The sequence below is a fragment of the Stomoxys calcitrans genome, chromosome 4 (assembly GCF_963082655.1).
Source record: "Stomoxys calcitrans chromosome 4, idStoCalc2.1, whole genome shotgun sequence".
Classification (NCBI taxonomy): Eukaryota; Metazoa; Arthropoda; class Insecta; order Diptera; family Muscidae; genus Stomoxys; species Stomoxys calcitrans.
In genome coordinates, this window is record NC_081555.1 from 184,816,615 (window position 1) to 184,837,784 (window position 21,170).

Consider the following 21,170-nt stretch of genomic DNA (forward strand, 5'->3'; position numbering starts at 1 on the left):
AGTGACATAAAATATAAAGTAATCGAATATTTGAGGAAAGAGTGATTTATACACATAAAGAAATTATTTCAAGTACATATAGATAAGAAACAGAAAATTAAGTTCAAAAGTGTTCGTGACCAAACAGCTATATTACCTAAATCTGGCGAAACAAAAAACAGAGGCTGTACTCATAAGTTGGAAGAGAAACAGTAGTACCTGACTATTAATGTGGCCAGAGTGGCTAAAAATCAGATGAAAATCCTTGTCTACTGTATGGAGCCCCTGTTGGGGAACCGAAGCTAAAGACGTCTTCAAGATTCATCATGACATCCATAGCTCGAAGAAATTGTGTCCGAGTGTGCAGTGTCTACAGAACCATCTCAAGCGACGAAGCTCACACTGTAGCAGGTATGATCGCCTTTGATATGCTTGCTAGGAGAGCATATCGGAGAGTACTCAAATACTTAAGACACCTAGAGAGAGCATTCGTAGGTCGGAGAGAGTAACAAAATTCCCTAAAAAAACATAAATAAGTAAAGCATGGGGAGCTAAACTTCAGCCTCACCCTGTTTTTGACATGTTATGTTTGCTACAGAAGCTACCTTTATCGTTTCAGACATGTTACTTCTCCACGGTGCTCAAATTGTTCTACACTGGAGGAGGACGCAAAACATGTGTTATTCGAATATCCCAGATTCGCCATAGGTCACAACATGTTGGATAAATAAAGCTAGTGCAGACAATTTAGTAACCAGCATGCTAGAATCTGAGGAGAATTGGAACACGATAGATGAGTAAATAACGATAGTTCACAAAAGACTAAAAGAGGAAGAGATCGCCCGGAAAGCGTTACAAGCAACATAGAGCTCCCAAAGTGCAGATAGTGTCTGAGAAAGTGGAACAAGGCTATAAATGAGCGGCACCCCACGAAGTAATACCAGCTGGCAGAGAGTGATTCTGAGCCGATCGGTATGCTTATCGATTGGTCTAGCTCTCTTTCTTTTGGGTTTTATAAATAAATGCATTTGAATGACCTCAACTGATGCTTTAATCTGAGAAAAGATGGATAAGCACCTCTCCGAACTGTTTTGCATTTTAAAATATTTATGTTTGACCTTTTTTAACCCCTTCTAAACAACCAGTATCACGTGCTAATCGACCATACCTGGCTTGGCAATCATTTGCGTAGCCAGAAGGGTCTTGGGGGAGGGGGTTAGCCAACCGCAGAGAATCTGTAGCGCCTCCCAAGAATTTTCGTCAACATATATATTTTTTAATTTATATAATTTTAATTTCGTAATAAATAAAAAGATGCCAAAAATATTCTTCTGCCATATGCTTTGATTGGGGAACAGGAGCAAACTTCTCACATATCAATAAGTACTGTCCGATTCAAGTTTAAGCTCTTCTTAAACCATAGCAATTTATATCCCCGTAAAAGCGATCTAGTGCACACACTTGTAATAGTCCTTAATGCCAAATGAGAATATTGCGCCACAACTCGTTTGAAATAGTCCCTCCACTGATTTTTCGCTCTAAAACATTTTCCATTATGGGAAGGAAACTTTAACAATTTCTGGTACATTTAATGGCAAAAGAGATTTAAGCATTTTTGTTCTTTTGGATGTTCATGTATGGTTTCGTTAGCTGATGGTGGTTGGTGGGAACAGGACTCGCAGATAGAATGCTGAGTGTATGTTGGCGGTTGAACCGAATGAAAACTTTCACAAACTTCCAGCAAGTTCTCTAAATAAAATGGCCAGATGTTTCACGGCATTTCCATTAGAGTTGAACTTTAATGTGAATAGAATTTTTGAAGGAGTGCCGGGTATGAAAACATTACAAAATCTGGTCACCTCATGTAAGTGGAAACTTTGTTTGTTGTTAAAGTAAAAGACAAACTTTACCGCAGATTGGGTCTATAACTTCCATTCATTTTTGAAGACAACATATTTTTGTTGGGAAATTCAAACACATAAAAAACCAGAACCTAACAAGTAGTTGAAGCTAAGAAAAAAAATCATTGAGTAATTGGAAAAAAATTGAAAAAACAAGAGAAGGTGGTAAATTCATAGCTGTATTCGTTACTTATGTATAGCTTTTGTGGTGTCTGTTTCGAAAACATTAAGACAACAAATTGACCAGATAGGATTTTTCCGTTTTTGTTGATTTGCTAGAATTTCACGTTGTCGGAGAGATTTTTATGCCTTGAGTTTTTTGTTTTTGCAATTGCAGTAGTTTGGTAACCTCTAGCCTCTATTATCCATAGCATATTATCTACGATCATTAAGCTCGTCTCGCAGGAAAAATAAACGAAAAATTATCTTCGCCCTAACAGGCGAATGCTATTTTCAGTTTGAATTTTCAAAATATTTGACATTGTTCAGTAATTCCCTATTAGGATGTAAAGGGTGATTTTTTTGAGGTTAGGATTTTCATGCATTAGTATTTGACAGATCACGTGGGATTTCAGACATGGTGTCAAAGAGAAAGATGCTCAGTATGCTTTGACATTTCATTATGAATAGACTTACTAACGAGCAACGCTTGCAAATCATTGAATTTTATTACCAAAATCAGTGTTCGGTTCGAAATGTGTTCATTCACCGTAACGTTGCGTCCAACAGCATCTTTGAAAAAATACGGTCCAATGATTCCACCAGCGTACAAACCACACCAAACAGTGCATTTTTCGGGATGCATGGGCAGTTCTTGAACGACTTCTGGTTGCTCTTCACTCCAAATGCGGCAATTTTGCTTATTTACGTAGCCATTCAACCAGAAATGAGCCTCATCGCTGAACAAAATTTGTCAAAATTTGAACACATTTCGAACCGAACACTGATTTTGGTAATAAAATTCAATGATTTGCAAGCGTTGCTCGTTAGTAAGTCTATTCATGATGAAATGTCAAAGCATACTGAGCATCTTTCTCTTTGACACCATGTCTGAAATCCCACGTGATCTGTCAAATACTAATGCATGAAAATCCTAACCTCAAAAAAATCACCCTTTAGAATAGTTTTCTTTATTAGTCTACTAAGGATGCTTCGGTCAGCAAAATATTTTCTGTCTTATATTCTTAGAATATTGTGACAACGTAGTATACTTTCCTGTATTTGTATTCTACCTGCTTATTCAAACTTTTTTCATTTGCGCGACAATACAAATATCCTTTGGTTATTTCTAAATTAAGCTACTTTTAAATTAGTAAAATATTTGGCCCAACTTGTTTTACAATTTTTGCGCAAAATATGTCAAGTTCTTACATTCTGGATATTGTATTCACATTATAAACATTTATTTGACACATTTAATGAAAAAAGGCTTTTTATTTGCCCTACATTCGATTGCAGGTGTAGGGCAAATAAGAAGCCTTCTGTTGATCTAATGGTTAATGCTACTTGATTTGTTTTTGGACAGACAAATTGTGTCAAATAAATGTGTCTTATGTGAATACAAAATAAACAATGTACGAATTTGACATATTTTGGGCTAAAATGATAACACATATTTGACTAATCTGAACGTAGCCTTACACCTCGAATTGCTAACTTCATATTAGTACAACAACAGCCCATTCACGAGTTCTTCCCATTATTTCATTCTTGCTACCTAATACTCCCAAAGTTGACAACAGAAGAATGTTATTAAAACTTAACGATGTTTAAATATCTCTCCGCAGAATTGCTGAATAATACATCATTGAATAGAGGGATAGTTGGCAGATGCTGATAATTCTTCTTAATCGTTTATTATGTGGAAATTGTAAAATTCTACAAAATCATATCCTTCGTTGCCATCGCGCTCTGCAGAGTAAAGGCAATAGATTCCGAAATTTATTACGGTCATTAAGCACACCGGGGCTTCTTTTTAAGGACACGATTTTATTACTCCCTTGGTTTAAAGGGTAAAATGTGTCTTCCTTCCACTACGCTCAGCGGCACCAGTTTTGAGATGGCACTTAGCACACAAAAATGGTACAACTTCGATGATAGCCACTTTTGTGCCTTGCAGTTAACATCGTAAAGGATACTGAAGCATTAATTCTCGCACTTTATCCGCCATTTATGCCTGTACATGTTTCCGTGTCCGTGAATATTGCAGAGCTTTGAAATAAATTGCATTCGACGGTTGTTGGCGTGAACGAACAGTAATGCCGGCAAGCAATAGACACACGAAGTAGCCTGATTGCAAACAGGTTCCGTTTTCTCCTTGTATTACCACTAAGCGCTCACTGACAGACTAAAACTCAAGTGAGAGTTTAGCAATGAAGTGATAGGAATTTCATTGTCAACATGTTGTTAAAGGGGACACCGTTAGTTCCTGCAAATGTTATACTTTCCTCTTCTTCACATTTTGATATTGTAATATACCATAGGATGTCGACAGAAAATTTGGAAAAGTATTTGAAAAATCATTCTCATTGTATGCCACCTCTACTTTTTGGCCACTTCAAGTACCGATAGCATCGTTTTCCTTACAGGTTTCACTATACTAGACGCGCTTATCACGTACAGCATCTTTTTGTACTATTTTTTTTTTGTTTGAAGATTGAATGATTACTTGTTCGGAGTAAGGTATAACTTATTTCAATTACTTTGTCCACATTCTGCTAAAAAAAAATTTTCATGAATTTTGATGCACTCTATTTATCACCATACCATATCCACCATCGCCATAGTTTCTTCAACTTTGCATCAAAAATTATTTTTTTTTTATTTTAAATATTGCGTGTGCCGTGTGTTAGAGAGTTTCATGACTCTTTCTTTTGAAGTAAGTTTTTAGCATTGAGTTTATTTTAAATTTTCACATAAAAGAAATTAGTTTTGAAAAACATCCTTTGCGAAATTAGTTGGACAGCATAGACCTGTGAATTTATATACCACCATATAGACTCTATTTTAATCGATTTAGATTATTAACAGTAAAGAGTGAGTGCTATACATGAATGCAGTATAGCACTGAGTTTTAAGGTTGGCAATTTCAAGTTAGGGTGAAGTAGACCAGACCAACTTTGATGAAATACACTAAAAATACCAACTATCGAAAAAAATGACGTATGCCATTTTTCGGGAGGATCTTTTGAAAAATTACTGGATTATTTCAAAATAACTATAAAACGGAGCAATATTCATATAAATATTTGGGAGATATCGTTGCTATCACTTTTTAAAACTTCTTAAAATTTGTAGGCCTTTCACCTATCTCTTAATTGCCTAAAAATTGCTTATGTGAACACCATTTAATAATTTCTGACACAAAAGTAGACATAATTTTCTTTTATATGACGTATATTTGTCTAGCCCCACTTTCATAACCTTTCAAAAACACAGCTTAGTTTGTTAGGGTTGGTACATTTGAATGCAACGGGTGCCACTGAGTACCTTTATTCTTATATCACAAAGGATTTATTATTATTATTATTTTTTTTTTTTGGGTTTTATAGTTATTTCGTAAATGAAATGTAATTTAACATAATCATTAGGCAAATATGTCATCGGACTATATCTTGATATAGTATCCCTTCAGAGACCTATCCCCATATTAATCATCTAGAGTTTTTTCATCCGATTACGCCAAATCTTTGTACAATGATTTGTAGAATACCACTCGGTAGTCGTATAGAATATTGTCTAGATCGGACCATGTTCCAATTATTGGTCTTGAACTCATAAATATATGTATTTTCTTACGAGTTTGCTGAAATTGTGGGAACAAATTGTATCAGACCACTCTTCATACTTGGCGAATATGGTTCAAATTTGATTGTAGTTAAATTAAGGAGTTATGTTGAAGTATCACCTGATCGACGTTTTTGAAGTCTTTAAGTACCACTTTTTTTCTTATTTCGCTTTAAATTTCTTATTTCGTAATATTTCTGTACTTTAAAAAGCACAATAAGCAAAAAATGACCGTGCCTAACTTTGGATACCCAACACCAAGGATGTAATAATCATCCTATTTTATAATAAATCCACTACTATATCCATAGTTATAGCTAAATAGGGGCTGGTCTCGGCCATAATTTATTCAGGTCTCGAAATTCAAAAACAAGTAACAGTTTCAGCGAAATCAGACAAGGAATCCAACTATATCTGTATAGTCTGATCTGATTCATATTTGGGCCGGATTTCGGGAGGATTTAAAACAACTCACTATTTCACATTTCAACGAAATCGGATAATAAATAAAGCTTTTATGGGCTTCAGACACTTAATCGGCATGTCGGTCTATATGACAGCAATATCTAAATGTCGTCTGATCTTTACAATATCTGGGTGAGATGGCGAGAGGCTTAAAACAACAACATTTCAGTGAAATCGGGTAATAATTAATGATTTATGGGCGTCAGACCTTTAATCGGCATATCCGCCTATATAACAGCTACATCTAAATATTGTACGATCTGAACCATATTAAGGTTGGATGTCGGGAGGCTTCAAATAACTCAGTGTTTCAAATTTCAGCGGAATCGGGAAATAAATGCAGATTTTATGGGCTCAGAACCTTAACCGGCAGATCGGTCTATTTGGCGGTCTCAATATCTAAATATAGTCCGATCTGAACCATATTTTAGTCGGATGTCGGGAGGCTTAAAACAACTCCTTGTTTCAAATTGCAGCGAAATCGGGTAATGAAGAAAGCTTTTATTGGCTTCAGACCCTTTATCGGCAGATTGATCTATATATGACAGCTATCCTTAAATATAGTCCGATTTGAACAATATTTGGGTTGGATGTCGGGAGGTCTAAAAATTTACGACGATCCGAAATATATATTTTTTGTAGGGTCGGAAATTGATATTTCGATGTGTTGCGAACGGAATGACTAAATGAATATAGCCCAACGGATATTTTTTCTAATTTGTTTCTGTTTGTTCCAATCCTCGAAAAATTTCTGATCGCGCTTTTTGGTTACTTACAACTTAATACAATTTCTTTGATCCATTTTTTCAAATAGTAAAAAATCGAATCTATCAAAAACAAACTGACAAAATTTCAAATATTTCTGATATTACCAACATATATAGCAGATATGTGTACAAATGCAAAATGCACGAAATTTAAAAATAACGGTTATTTTTTATCAGAACTCCTTTACTCGTACCCAATGGAGCGGTGCGGCGCAGATTTTTTTTTCCAAAGCGGAAGCAACAGTTTTTGAACCCGGAGCGATGCGGTTTTCAATTTGAAAATCCGCTCCGCTCCGACAAAATAAAAATCTTTAAAATTCACATTTTTATACCCAACACCACCCGTCTGCAACACATCGAAATATCAATTTCTGAAGGCACAAAATTTATATATTCGTGATCGTCATAAAATTATAAAGCGATTTAACGATGCCCGTATGTATGTCTGTCCGTCTATCCGCCCGTCTTTCAGTCTGTTGTCATCATGCTATAACCTTCAAAAACTTTGATATTGAGCTAAAATTTGGCACAGGTAGTATTTCATCCGCACACAAGTTCTTAATAGGGCCAAAACGAACCATGTTTGGATATAGCAGCTGCCGTTTAAACCGATTTCCCTATTAAGGATCTTGAGCCCATAAAAGGCGCATTTATTATCCGCTTTTGCTGAAATCTCAAACCTGGGGGTGTTTCTTGCCAAATATGGTCCCGATCGGATTATATTTAGATAAAGCTGCAATATAGTCCATCTGCGTATAGGGTCTTAAGCCCATAACATGCGCTTTTGATACCCGATTTGGGTGAAATTTGAAACTGGGACATATATAACATATGGTTTACAGAGGTTATTGTAATAACGCTATACAATTGGTGGCATCTAAATTGAACATGATCCATATCGGTCCATATTTCGATGTTGCTATGGATATAGTGAAGTTATAATAAAATGGGATAATAAACTTATTCATGGTGGCGGGTATCCAAAGTTTGGCTGGGTCGAACTAAATACGTTTGAACATGTTGGAAAAAAATTTTGATTAATAAGTTAGCACGAAATAACTTTAGAGTAAACTTTCGTTATCCAAAACGTATTAAAAACTCGATTTTACAAGTTTTAAAAGAAAAATCAAGTAAAAACGAGCTAAGTTTGGTCCGGCCGAATCTTGTATACCATCCAGTATTGAATGCATTTGTCAAGTTGCAATTGCACGGTTGCTCTTTAGAGGCAGAAACTAAGAAGGATCAAGAAATCATTATGCAACATTTCTGCCAAATGGAATAAGGATTGTGCCCTCTAGAGCCTTAAGAAGTAAAATCGGAATTCGGATTATACAGGGTGGCTGATGAAAGCCGCTACCAAAAAAAAATGTAATAACTTTTTTTCTATTTAATAATAATAATTTAATAATTAATTTAATTAATTAATTAATTAATTTAATTAATAATAATTTAATAATTAATTTAATAATTTAATTTAACATGAATAAAAGAAAAATGTATTCCATACACCGAAAAAAAAATGTAGCAATATTCATCATTGTAGCAATATTCATCAGCCACCCTGTATGTGTGTGTTATCAGGTTATAGACTTGGGGAAGAATTATGCAAAATTTCAGCCATATCGCCTCAAGCTTAGCTAAAAGCTACGGGGCGCGTCCACAGATTGAACTATTTAGGGCCAGAGGCGACACGTTGATAGGGCGTATGCATCAGCTCGTCTGCGCTATCGGGCTAGAAGGACGAATACCGGACGATTGGAGCTTCAGCATACAATAAAGGAGACAAGACGGAATGTGCCAACTACAGAGGAATAAGTCTCCTCCCATCGCATATAAGCGTACATAAAAGATAGATTATTGGGCCCTTTCAATGCGACTTTAGACCTGGTAACTCCCCCATAGACCAGATATTCACACTGCGCCAAATCCTGGAAAAGACCCAAGAAGGACAAATCAACACCTACTATCTCTTTGTTTACTGCAAAGCCGCTTTCGATACCCCTATATGTTCGAAGGTATTTCAAGCCATGTTTGAGTTTGGTATCCCTACAAAATTAATTAGACCCTGCAGGATGACACTTGCTGATACACGTTCCTCAGTAACAATAGGAAAGAATCTCTCCGAACCATTCAATACCAAACGCGGTTTCTCGTTAATATCCTGCTGGAGAAGATTATAAGAGCTAAAGATGTGAATAGATATGGCACACTACTCACAAGACAACAAATGCTACTCGCCTATACAGACGACATTGGTAAGATAGGTCTGTCACTGGAAGTAGTAACTGCAGCCTTTGAAAGAATCGAAAGAGAGTCAGTGAAAATGGGTCTGGCAGTAAATGGAGATAAGACGAAATAGATGGTTTCAACTCCCAAAACGCCTTGGACAACCGAGCAGATAAAGAAAATGGAGAAAGTTGGGAACCACAACTTTGATATAGTCGGTAACTGTATCTACCTCGGCACCGCCGTTACCGAAACGAATGACATCAGTTTTGAGATTAAGCGAAGAATAATACTGGCAAACAGATGCTACTTTAGATTAAGTAAGCAGTTTAGTAACAAGGATACCTCCCGTCGCACGAAGACCATGCTATATAAGACTCTGATACTTTCCATGTTGTTATTTGGTTCTGAGGCATGGGTACTTGTGGAAGCAGACGCAGTGCTTGGAGTGTTTGAAAGGAATATTCTTCGTAAAATATATGAACCAGTTTGCGTTAACGGAGAATATAGCCGTCGTATGAACCATGAGCTGTATGAGCTACATGACGACGATAATATAATTACACGTAGCAAAATACAACGGCTGCATTGGCTAGGTTATGTTGTCAGATTGGATGAAGAAGCTTCAATAAAGAAGTTTTTTGAAGGCAAACACGCAAATCGGGACGAACAAAAAGATATCAAGTGGTGGGAGACACCTTGAAACTTGATGTTAGAGTGAGCGCTATTCCACGTTTTGCTAGTGTAAAATATAAGCTGTCATATCCAATTAAAGTAAAAAAGTAAAAGTAATGGGCACTACACAGTTCACCCTCAAGATAAATGTGCTAGGATTGACTAGGACCTTAAATCTTGGCGTAGCTCAAGAACATATATTGAACAGTTCACTCCATTATTTTCTAATTGTACAATTATAGACACCATTGAAAGGATTTTACCATTGTTGTTGTTGTAGCCACATTTTAATGTAGAAGTGGCGATCCTCGTCAAGCTCCTGTATGTGAGCAAGCTCGTTCCGGTCCAAATGACCGATTGCCACGGGAACAGGGTGGCCATTGGTTATTTAAAGGCGCCAATAACTCATATCGAACATCATAGGCACTCAGTATTTGTGCAAGAGCCCGTGTCGTCCGGTCTCTCACTGAGACTCTCCGCTCGATGTCGCTTATTGTCCGCTATTGCCGTTGCAGCTACTCCGTATGGAGCATTCCACTATCCGCAACCTCGCAGCTAAGCTTCCCGTGACAGGACTTAACACCACACGGATCGGACTTCAATGTTCCAGCCTGTGTGGTGCTCACTGCTATCCCATGCCGAGCCATTGTTGTAAAACAGTGATACCAATCCGGCCTATTTCAAGGTGTCTGTCTTATATGAAAAGTCGAACATTTTTGGAAACGAAAGTAATTAAATGTTTGAAACTGAAATCGATGCTTTTACTTCTAAGGCTACCATTAGGTAGAAATTAATTTAGAAATTTTCAATTTTAATTCTTTGAGTAAAAAAGTCGATTTTAGTGGAATTGCCCCAATATATCGGAGTTTGTATTTGGCTTAGATTGAAATAATCAAATCGGATAAGATTGAACCTGAAGAATTCAAATCGGGGGACGATTTTTATAGTGGCGATGTTTACGTGGTAATGATTTGACTAAATCGTTTAAAATAACTCAAATTCGGCCTTTGGTTTATATGTGAGATATTTTCCTAAACCAAAACCAGGACATTGTCATGACAATTGAAAAGTAAATGGTTGGGCGTTAAAGTTAAAGGAAAAGACACTAGTCGAAAGTCGATTTCACATAACAGAAAGAATTTTCCGGGTAATGCTTGGTCTGGACGAAGCTCTAATCAATTACAAACGGTTTAGAGTTTCTGGTAAATCTTGTATTCCTGATGCACATCACAAATTCCATTTTAATAAAACGTTTTCCGATATTAATTATTTGTCCAAAGTTTGTTTCCTCCCCCTTAGAAACCAAAATTGCAAATAACAGCCGAAAGGGTCAAATAACCAAATTTGAGAAACTAAACTTGTACCTTTACACTGACTTTTTTTCTACCGCCTAAACACTGATCCGAAATTGTGTCATATATTGATCGACTATTCGCTCTTACCTTCAATCTTTAGGCCTTAATTCAGCAGACTATTGATTAAAAGTTTCCAGTAGACTATTGATTACTGCTAACCACAAATTCCTTGCCAAAAGCACTTTCTATCTACATACGAATACACCCCACAACCCCACAAGTCTTTGGTGCTTCTGAAGTGAAACTTAATTTTTTGATAATCTTAAGATTTTCTAACATTTAACATTAGAAACTTTTGTTTTCATATCGATGTTACATTTATTGTTTTTGTATATTGTTACAAAAAATCACTACGGGGCTAAAAATTGACGCCAATAACTTTCCGTTGGCCATATAGATGTAATGGCTTTAATTGTTTTGTGTTGGTTTGCAAGTTTTGAGTTTTACCTTTGGGTTATCGTCCCAAGGGAAGAAATAATATTTTATCGACATTTTGCGCAACTTGTTTGAATGGGCCGCGGCTAGGAAATTGTTGCTGGCCCATTGGAGATACCAAGGAAAATGGAAAGATGCCAAATCGCCTGTCTTGGTGCCAGCATTTGCCGGCATTCGTGTCGCCAACATTCAGCTGAGTGTGACATTTTTGCCCTTTTGTACCTCCGAGTCAAAGATGTGTGTGCGAATCACTTGTCACTCTCATGCGGTGGTATTGTATGCATGATGGTCGGATCTTACACAACCCAAACATGTGACCATGTGAGCTAGTGTGAATGTATGAGTGTGTGTAAGAGTCGGTGTTTGTAAGTTTACTTTGGTTTAACCATTTGTCAATTTATCAAAAGTGTCAGTAATGTCGAAATATTACCAGAGTGAGCTTGGTGTGTACTCAACTACTGTGTTCTACGTTTCACATTTCTATCATTGCCATTTCAGCACACCGAGTGCCAACCTTTTGTTCGTCTGCTTGCCGCGGCAATTCGATTATTTGTTCTTCGAATAATATTTGTATTCGCTTCCTAAGTCCATACAAATATGGATGGCATTTATGTGTGAAAATAGGGAAATGACATATACAAAATGTAGCATATCTTATGCTGCGATATTGTGGCAGCCAAACAAAAGAAATGCTGTAGCAACATAAATTAATTAATACACCGAAAGAAAAATTGACGCAATATGCTATCAATGGTATTGATAGTAAAGTAACACCCTGAATTAATACCAAAACAAAACCGTATGGTGTTTACAATACTTTACAACATCCAAACTGTTGATACTGTTGGTATCAACTTTTCGTTCGGTGTAGTTTATGCATGTTTCGACACAACGAGTACAACATGATTGGCTCAAAATAAGCCATTTATTAGTTAATTAATTTAAAGCACAAAACAAAGGCACTAAACTTTCATATGGTAAACAGAAGACATTAAATTTTTCCTTCGAGAAGTTGAATTTATACAAGAGGTGGGCACACTATCGCATGTGCACACTCTTTCCAAGCCAATGCGCCAATGTTTTTGTGCTCGTGCACTATAATGTGCAATAGTGTGTGTGTGTACATTTGCCCACCACTGACTTATACAATCATATACGTCTAAGCAGTTGAGGGTGTGTATACTTCACTGTGGGTATTACGTATAAGCTGCCCTTGCAATTTTTTACCTTTTCCTAGATTTTGCTATATACTTTTATACCCTCCACCATAGGATGGGGAGTATACTGATTTCGTCATTCCGTTTGTAACACTTCGATATATGCGTCTAAGACCCCTTAAGATATATATATTCTTGATCGTCATGACATTTTAAGTCGATCTAGCCATGTCCGTCCTTCTGTCGAAAGCACGCTAACTTTCGAAGGAGTAAAACTAGGCACTTGAAATTTTGCACAAATACTTCCTATTAGTGTAGATTGGTGGGGTAATTGGGCCAAATCGGTTCATATTTTGATATAGCTGCCATATAAACCGATCTTGGGTCTTGACTTCATGAGCTTCTAGAGGGCGCAATTCTTATCTGATTTGGCTGCACTTTTGCACGTGGTGTTTTGGTATCACATCCGACAATTGTGCCAGATATGCTCTAAATCGGTTCATCAGCTGATATAGCTGCCATATAAACCGACCTGTGATTTCTAGAGCTTCTAGAGGGCTCAATTCGTATCCGATTTGCATGAAATTTTATAGTATAGTCAATATCAGTCCATAACCTGATATAGCGGCCATATAAACCGATCTCCCGAATAGACTTCTTGAGCCTCTTGAGGGCGCAATTCTTATCCGGTTTGGCCGAAATTTTGCATGTTTTGTTTTACTTTTTGTCTTGGACTTCCAATAACTGTGTTAAGTATGGTCTTAATCAGTCTATATCCTGATATAGCCACAATATAAATCGATCTTCCGATTAGGCTTATAGAGGGTAAAATTCTTATCCAATATGGTTGAAATTTAGCATATGTCGTTTTGGTATGACTTCCAACAACTGTTCTAAGTATGGTCTAAATCGGTATAGAACCTGATAAAGCTGCCATATAAACCGATCTCCCAGTTTGACTTTTTGAGCCTATGGAGGGCGCAATTATTACTCGATTTGCCTGAAATTTGACTGGTGTTTTTCTATTCGAAAAAGTTATTTAAAGAACTTGACAAATGCGTTCCATGGTGGTAGGTATAAAATATTCGGGACAGCCGAACTTAGCACGCTTAAACTTGTTCTTTTGGTATTTAGACAAAAATTTTATTAATTCACACAGATGGTATATGGTACATGGTTCATATCACCAAGAACAAAGCTTTGGGAATCAAAAGCTTCCATTTGCCAGGGAGAAAATGCCGCTTTAGTGACAGTTCATGTAAGTTAACAATTTAAAGCACTCTTCCAGACTAGCGGAATTCTAGTTCCAAGAGCTTTCTGTACCGAGTTTGGAAGCCATATCGCTATCATGGAACCTAGATTGTATTAAAAATCTCTGGGGCATAAAAAAAAACAAAGATTTGACAATTCCCATTTTTTTAAATCACATTTTCTTTCTTTCAGTTTTGTGAATTTCACGAACAATTTTTAGGTGCTTATGCTTTAATTTACGAAACGAATATTGCAATAAAGAGTGAATGGATAGAACCATTTGGTTTTCTCTCTTCTCAAATGTTTAGTTACAAAAGGAAGACAATTCCAGCGTTCTGAAAAGTGTCCTTATTATTGTTTCCAAGTATTCAATTCACCGCAAAAATCACCATAACGAGCAACAGTAAATTAATATGAGATTTAATATCTTGAGCTCACCGTTCAAAATTCAACACGTCGACGAATAATTTGGTTCAGCCTCTTACAGAAGAAACCATGTTTTCTTACTCTTTTAGTTCAATATTATCTTAAGTAACTGTTGACACTAATATTTTTTCCACCACTGTATATTCATAACAAGGGTTAGGAATTCTATGCAAGTGCATATTTGTTGTCGTTCCTCTAAATACAAAGTGCATAATATATCTTTACGTATCAAGAACTGTAGATTAGTCTTACATATTTCACTTTAAATGTTTATATGTGCATATTTGGCCAAAAATGTCAATATTATGGCATTAAAAGTGTTTTTGTCCAATTTTCATTGCAAATTGACATAAAAATAAGTAAAGAGGATTTAAAATCGGGCAAAACTTATTGTAACTCTACAGTAGGCAGGCAAAGTCCGTGCATATTACGGTAGACGTAGAAGAAAGTGTTGCAAAATTTCCCGGCTTTTTACAATACCGGGAAAGCGGAAATAAAATTTTCCTATTTCCCGGGTTCCCGAGAATTCCCACGAATTTTTGTTCTCATATAAACATAAAAACTAAATGGAAATTAAAAATATTCGCGTTTACCTGTAAGTGAAAAGGTTTGGCCTCAAACATAATGCTAACCCAAATTACCCATGAATTTACTAATGAATTTTATTAGACTCTGCTCGTTACATTCGAATGGTGAAAGGACGCTATCTTCGAATATGATACCTACCACCTTCCATCATTGGATACAAAACCCAAAAGGTTTTCTCAGTAAAATCAAAATAAGATTAGTTTTACTCAATATTTTCACTACTTTGATTTATTCCATGCAGTGAAAAAAATGTTGTTCTAATTTTAACTTTTTTAGGTAAAATTCTCTTTGATGAAAAATATTTTCCTTCATATTAAGAATTTTTTATTTTAAATGGTAGATTAAAAAATCCTAAACTTTGCGTCTTTTTATCAAAGACAAAAATCTAAAATGAAGGGCAAAATATCCTTAAAAGTTATAAAATCGACCTTGAGACAAGACAACAGTAAACCGAAGTTAAAGACAAAAAATAGACAGACAAATAGGACTGTCTTTATGTATTTAATTTTTCTAGGTTTAAATAGAAAGTTAAAAAAAAAAAAAAATTTAAAAAAAAAATTTAATTGGACTGTCATCTATGAAGTTAAATATTGTAAGAATCAAATATTAAAACGAAGAGAGATTTTTGTAGTTTCTAGTAGTTTCTATTTCTTGAGCATTTTGTTTTTATTTCTTGAAATAAAATATTAAAATCGATGCCAGAAGGACCATATTGTTAATTCCCAAAAAATTACGGTAAAAATTAAAAATTTTGCCGGGAATTCCTGCTTTTTTAAAGACGGCTCGGGATTTCGCTTTGCAAAAGCCTACACATATAGTAAAAGTCATAAAAGAAGACATTGTGCAAATTGTCAGAAAATCTACTAATAAATGGTTTATAGTAGGGTTATAGTCTACTTTTGACCTATATAACAATGTAGCTAAGAGTATTCTACCCTTTTATGGAATATATAAACCTTAACTACTGACGTACATGTTTAAACCCATACATAGCAATGTTCCTGTTTCGATACGATTTGTTGTGTTGTTTTTTTTTGCGGGTCAGGTTGGGAAAATGCTTAACGCATGTGACGAGTACGTCTCTCGCCTTATGCCGAACTCCATTTACACCGGTACCAGCTAAGAATCTACCATGTGTCAACCCTGGAGATTAATTCCACCTCGAAACCAGACTATAGTAAATACCAGCACTAGTTCCAATTTGAGAGTGAAGATATGCTGGTTGGAAATATTAAAGCAAGGAATTGAGCACAATGGAAGTTTAGAGTTTACCCATATCCCCAGCCATATAAAAAATCTTATGAGCGTTTTATCCATTAAAAGAGAGTTAAAATCATATATATCAAACAATATCGGAATGCTTCTGATGTAAATTGAAATGTAAATTTAAATAAAATTAAGTCATATTAATATAACAAGCATTGACATTTATTAAAAAAACATACTACACATTAATTAGTTACTAAATGTAGTTCATGCAAACCTTTAAATAACGCCATCGTATACTTGTTTTATATTAGTCCCAATAAAGCTTTTAGGGCGCTGGGGCAACATTTGAATGTGTAAAGTAAATTGAAAATGAAAAAAAAAAACAAGTAAAAAGGCGTTAAGTTCGGCCGGGCCGAACTTTGGATACCCATCACCTCGGGTATATATGTAAAACACATTTCGTCAAAATTCGGTGAAAAATGCATACCTTATACCCCATAGTAGCTATATCGATATATGTTCCGATTGGAACCGAATACTAGGAAGTACAAATCGTTGTTCAATAAACCGATCTGAACCACGGATGTCGAAAAACCTAACATAAGTCAGAGTATCAGAGTACCTTTTATGTGGCCAAGACTATATGGCAGCTAAATCCAATCTGCGCTTTGGGCCAAGTTGCAGAAAAAACTCGAAGAGCCTAACACAACTCAAAAATCGATGAAATCGGATTATAAATGCGCCATTTTTGGCCCCCAAACCTTAAATCGAGATATCGGTCTATATGACAGCTATATCCAAATCTGGACCGATCTGAGCCAAATTGAAAAGAACATCGAAGGGTCCAACACAACTCACTGTCCGAAATTTTGGCGACATCGGACAATCAATGCGCCTTTTATTGAACCAAAACCTCAAATCTAGAAATCGGTCTATATGGCAGCTATATTCAAATCTGGACCAATCTGGGCCAAATTGAAGAAGGATGTCGAAGGTCCTAACACTACTCACTGTCCCAAATTTCAGAGACATCGGATAATAAATGCTCTTTTCATGGCCCCAAAATTTAAAATCGAGAGATCGGTCTTTATGGCAGCTATATCCAAATCTGGACGGATCTGTGCCATATTGCAGAAGTATGTCAAGGGGCTTAACTTAACTAACTGTCCCAAATTTCGACGACATCGGACAATAAATGCGCCTTTTATGGGCGCAAGACCTTAACTCGAGAGATCGGTCTATATGGCAGCTATATCCAAATCTGAACCGATCTCAGCCAAATTGAGGAAGAATGTCGAGTGGCTTAAGATAACTCTCTGTCCCAAATTTCAGCAAAATCGGATAATAAATGTGGCTTTTATTGGTCTTAGACCCTAAATTGGCGAATCGGTCTATATGGCAGCTATATCGAAATCTGGACCGATCTAGGCCAAATTGAGGAAGAATGGCGGGTGGACTAACATAACTCTCTGTCCCAAATTTAGGCAAAATCAGATAATAAATGTGGCTTTTATGGACGTAAGACCCTAAATCGGCGGATCGGTCTATATGGGGGCTATATCAAGATATAGTCCGATATAGCCCATCTTCAAAGTTAACCTGCTTATGGACAAAAAAAAGAATCTGTGCAAAATTTCAGCTCAATATCTCTATTTTTAAAGACTGTAGCGTGATTTCAATAGACAGACGGACGGACATGGCTAGATCGTCTTAGATTTTTACGCTGATCATGAATATATATACTTTATAGGGTCGGAAATGGATATTTCGATGTGTTGCAAACGGAATGACAAAATGAATATACCCCCATCCTTCGGTGGTGGGTATAAAAATACATATATCTGTATATATGCGTATACACATGCATATATGTATATAAGAGCTTTATCTAAATTTGAACCGATTTGGATCATAGTAGTCATAGAGAAAAGCGTTGTGTAAAAATTGGAGAATATCGGTTAACAAATCCACTTGCAAAGGCTCTTTTATTGGAAATCGGGCGATATATATATATGTATATATATATATATATATATATATATATATATATATATATATATATATATATATATATATATATATATATATATATATATATATATATATATATATATATATATATATATATATATATATATATATATATATGGGAGCTATATCTATATCTGATAGGATTTCTTGGAAATTAATTCAGTTATGCCCTCAAAGTGCTATGCATTTTGTGAGAATCGATTAACAACAGAACATATTATTGCAATATTCGTTAAAATCGGGCGAACATATATATGGGAGCTATATGTTAATCGGAGGAAATCGTAGCGCAGAGGTTAGCATGCCCGCCTATGACGCTAAACGCAAAGGTTTGAATCCTGGCGAGACCATCAGAAAAAAATCTTCAGCGGTGATTTTCCTTCCTAATGCTGGCAACATTTGTGAGGTACTATGTCATGTAAAGACTTATCTATAAACAGGAGGCCCCTTATCATTGAGCTTAAACTTTAATCGGACTGCACTCATTGAAATGTGAGAAGTTTGCCTCCGTTCCCTAGTGGATTATTCAGGTCCAAAATTTGAAATTTTCAAATGTTAATCTGAAGCGATTTCTTTCATTTCAATAGGTTTCGTCTCTAAGTGTATTTGTATTGTGTGCGATTGGTAGTCTACACTTTGTTAACAAACATTTCGTCAATTAACAATCATACGATTGCTGCAGCTATATTTTATGGTTACGTCTATTTGTTGAAGTTTCTCTCTATACTTCCCTATAAAGAGTGTTTACCTCACTCACTCAACCACTTTTCGAAATTTTTCATCGCTCAGGCCACATCTATTTCGAGGTTACCACCACTTGGATGGGCGGCAAATTATAAACACAGCACCACGATGTTTGGAATGACAATAATTTATGTTGAATTTTATTGTTGGGACGCAGCCCATCGCCGTCTGGGTCGCTTTGCTCGCCCCACACATCCACCATGGGAGATATCCATGAGTACCGGTGTACAAACGCATTTGAATGTCAAGCGGAGGCAATTTACATTTTTTAGCAGCATTATTTGTGGAACTATTAGCACACCTTAAACAAGCGTCGAGCTGTTAATGTTATTGTTGCGGTCATGTCATTGCCATTGTTGAGATGCCATGCGACCGTGTTGCCGTTTGCCGAGCGACTCCTTGCTCACGGTGCAGGAAGATTAAATGCTAATAAGGCGCCGAGAAATAACTGTCGACATTTATTATTTCTGCTTCTCCTTATTTTTGATTTAATGGGGGGTGTTGTCTTTGTAAATCTTAAGCATAATGAGGGTACAAATAAACAAATGCCGTCAACGTCAACAAACAGGGTTCGTATTTGGAAGATGTATTAAAGTTCATATTTTACAACAACGAAAGAACTCCCGAGTGTAAGGCAATTTTTCCGAGCTCTTAGTTTACAAAACATCTGGGTGCCAAGTGATCGTCATATCATTCTCATATAGGGTTTAAACGATTGTCATCCCCTTAATTATTCATCAGCTAAAAGTTCAATTAGCTACCACATTTTTAAAACTAAAATAAAAATTTATCGTTCCAAGAAGTGCCCTAAAGCCGTATATAGGTGTATTGGTAGGTCGTCATAGTTGGCTGCGAAATAAATGAAGAACGGCATAATTCTCCCAACAAGAACACCAAATATAGCTTAGATGAGTCCATATGACCTCTGGAAGGCTTTATTTTTATTCAATTGTTTTTAAATTCAGTTTAAGGAAAATTATTTATTTATTTATACTTTCCAGTCTATGTGAAGAATAATATTTCTTAAACTCTAAAGAAAAGTCTAAACTAAACTGTCTAAACTGTCATATTTTTAAAATGAAATTCTTTAATGCTCTGGCAATGGATTCATATCGATTTCAGTTAGCGTTTTAGCAACAACAAATTCTACAACTCTAGAGATCTACTTGGTGCTTTGAATCCTATTAAGAACAGCAATTCAGGGCAATCTATAGATCCACAATTCAATTTATGAAGGAAAACAATTGACATTTTGGATCTGAGGACGCTTAATCAGTCCAAATGAATTGAATTACATTTCGATATATAAGATGGCAATGAATTTGAGAGAGATAGGGAAAATAATGCAAATTTGTCCGCGAACATTCCATTAAGGAACACGGGCAAACTAGTCACATATCAATGAGTTCTGTCCGATTTAAGTTTAAGCTCAATGGCAAGGGGCATCCTTTTTATAGCCGAACCCAAACGGCATGCCGCAGTGCGCCACCTCTTGGGGGAGAAGTTTTTACATGGCAAAGTTTATCACAAATATTTCTAGCATTAGGAGAAGATAACCACCGCTAAAATTTCTTTTTTTGATTTTCTTGCAAGGAAAATAATTTAAATTTGATCAATTTTTCGGGAGTCTTTCCTATCGACTTTTATGCACATATTAATATGGATTCAACACAACTGATGCTTAGCCCAATTGCGATTTAACAAATGTCTTATACAATAACTTACGAGGGTAGGGATCTGAGAATTCCTTATAATTTTGTCTTTAAAAAAATCCAAAGTATACGTTCTAGCAAATTTTAATCAATTTGATACTTGGAAGAAAGCTCGACATCAAAACAACGCTAAGATCGATTTTAGCATTAACTTTTAAGAACATTACCAAAGTAATAATGAGTGTTTAACATGTTACTTAGCCTACCAAGTAAGTTTATTTAAATGACACCAATAATCAATTGCTATCAGCTTGCAACAATTCTTTTTTTAATTTTTTTCTATTACAACTGAGTATAAAGCTCATCTAGTAATTTTAGAATATTTATATGATCTGCTTAGTACTAATAATTATCATTAGTAAGCACAATAGTAGAGAAGTAATTCGACAACTACACTCTAATTTTTATGATTTGCTTAAAATTAGTTGACCAAATCTTACGGAACAGTCCTTTTCAGTCTTCT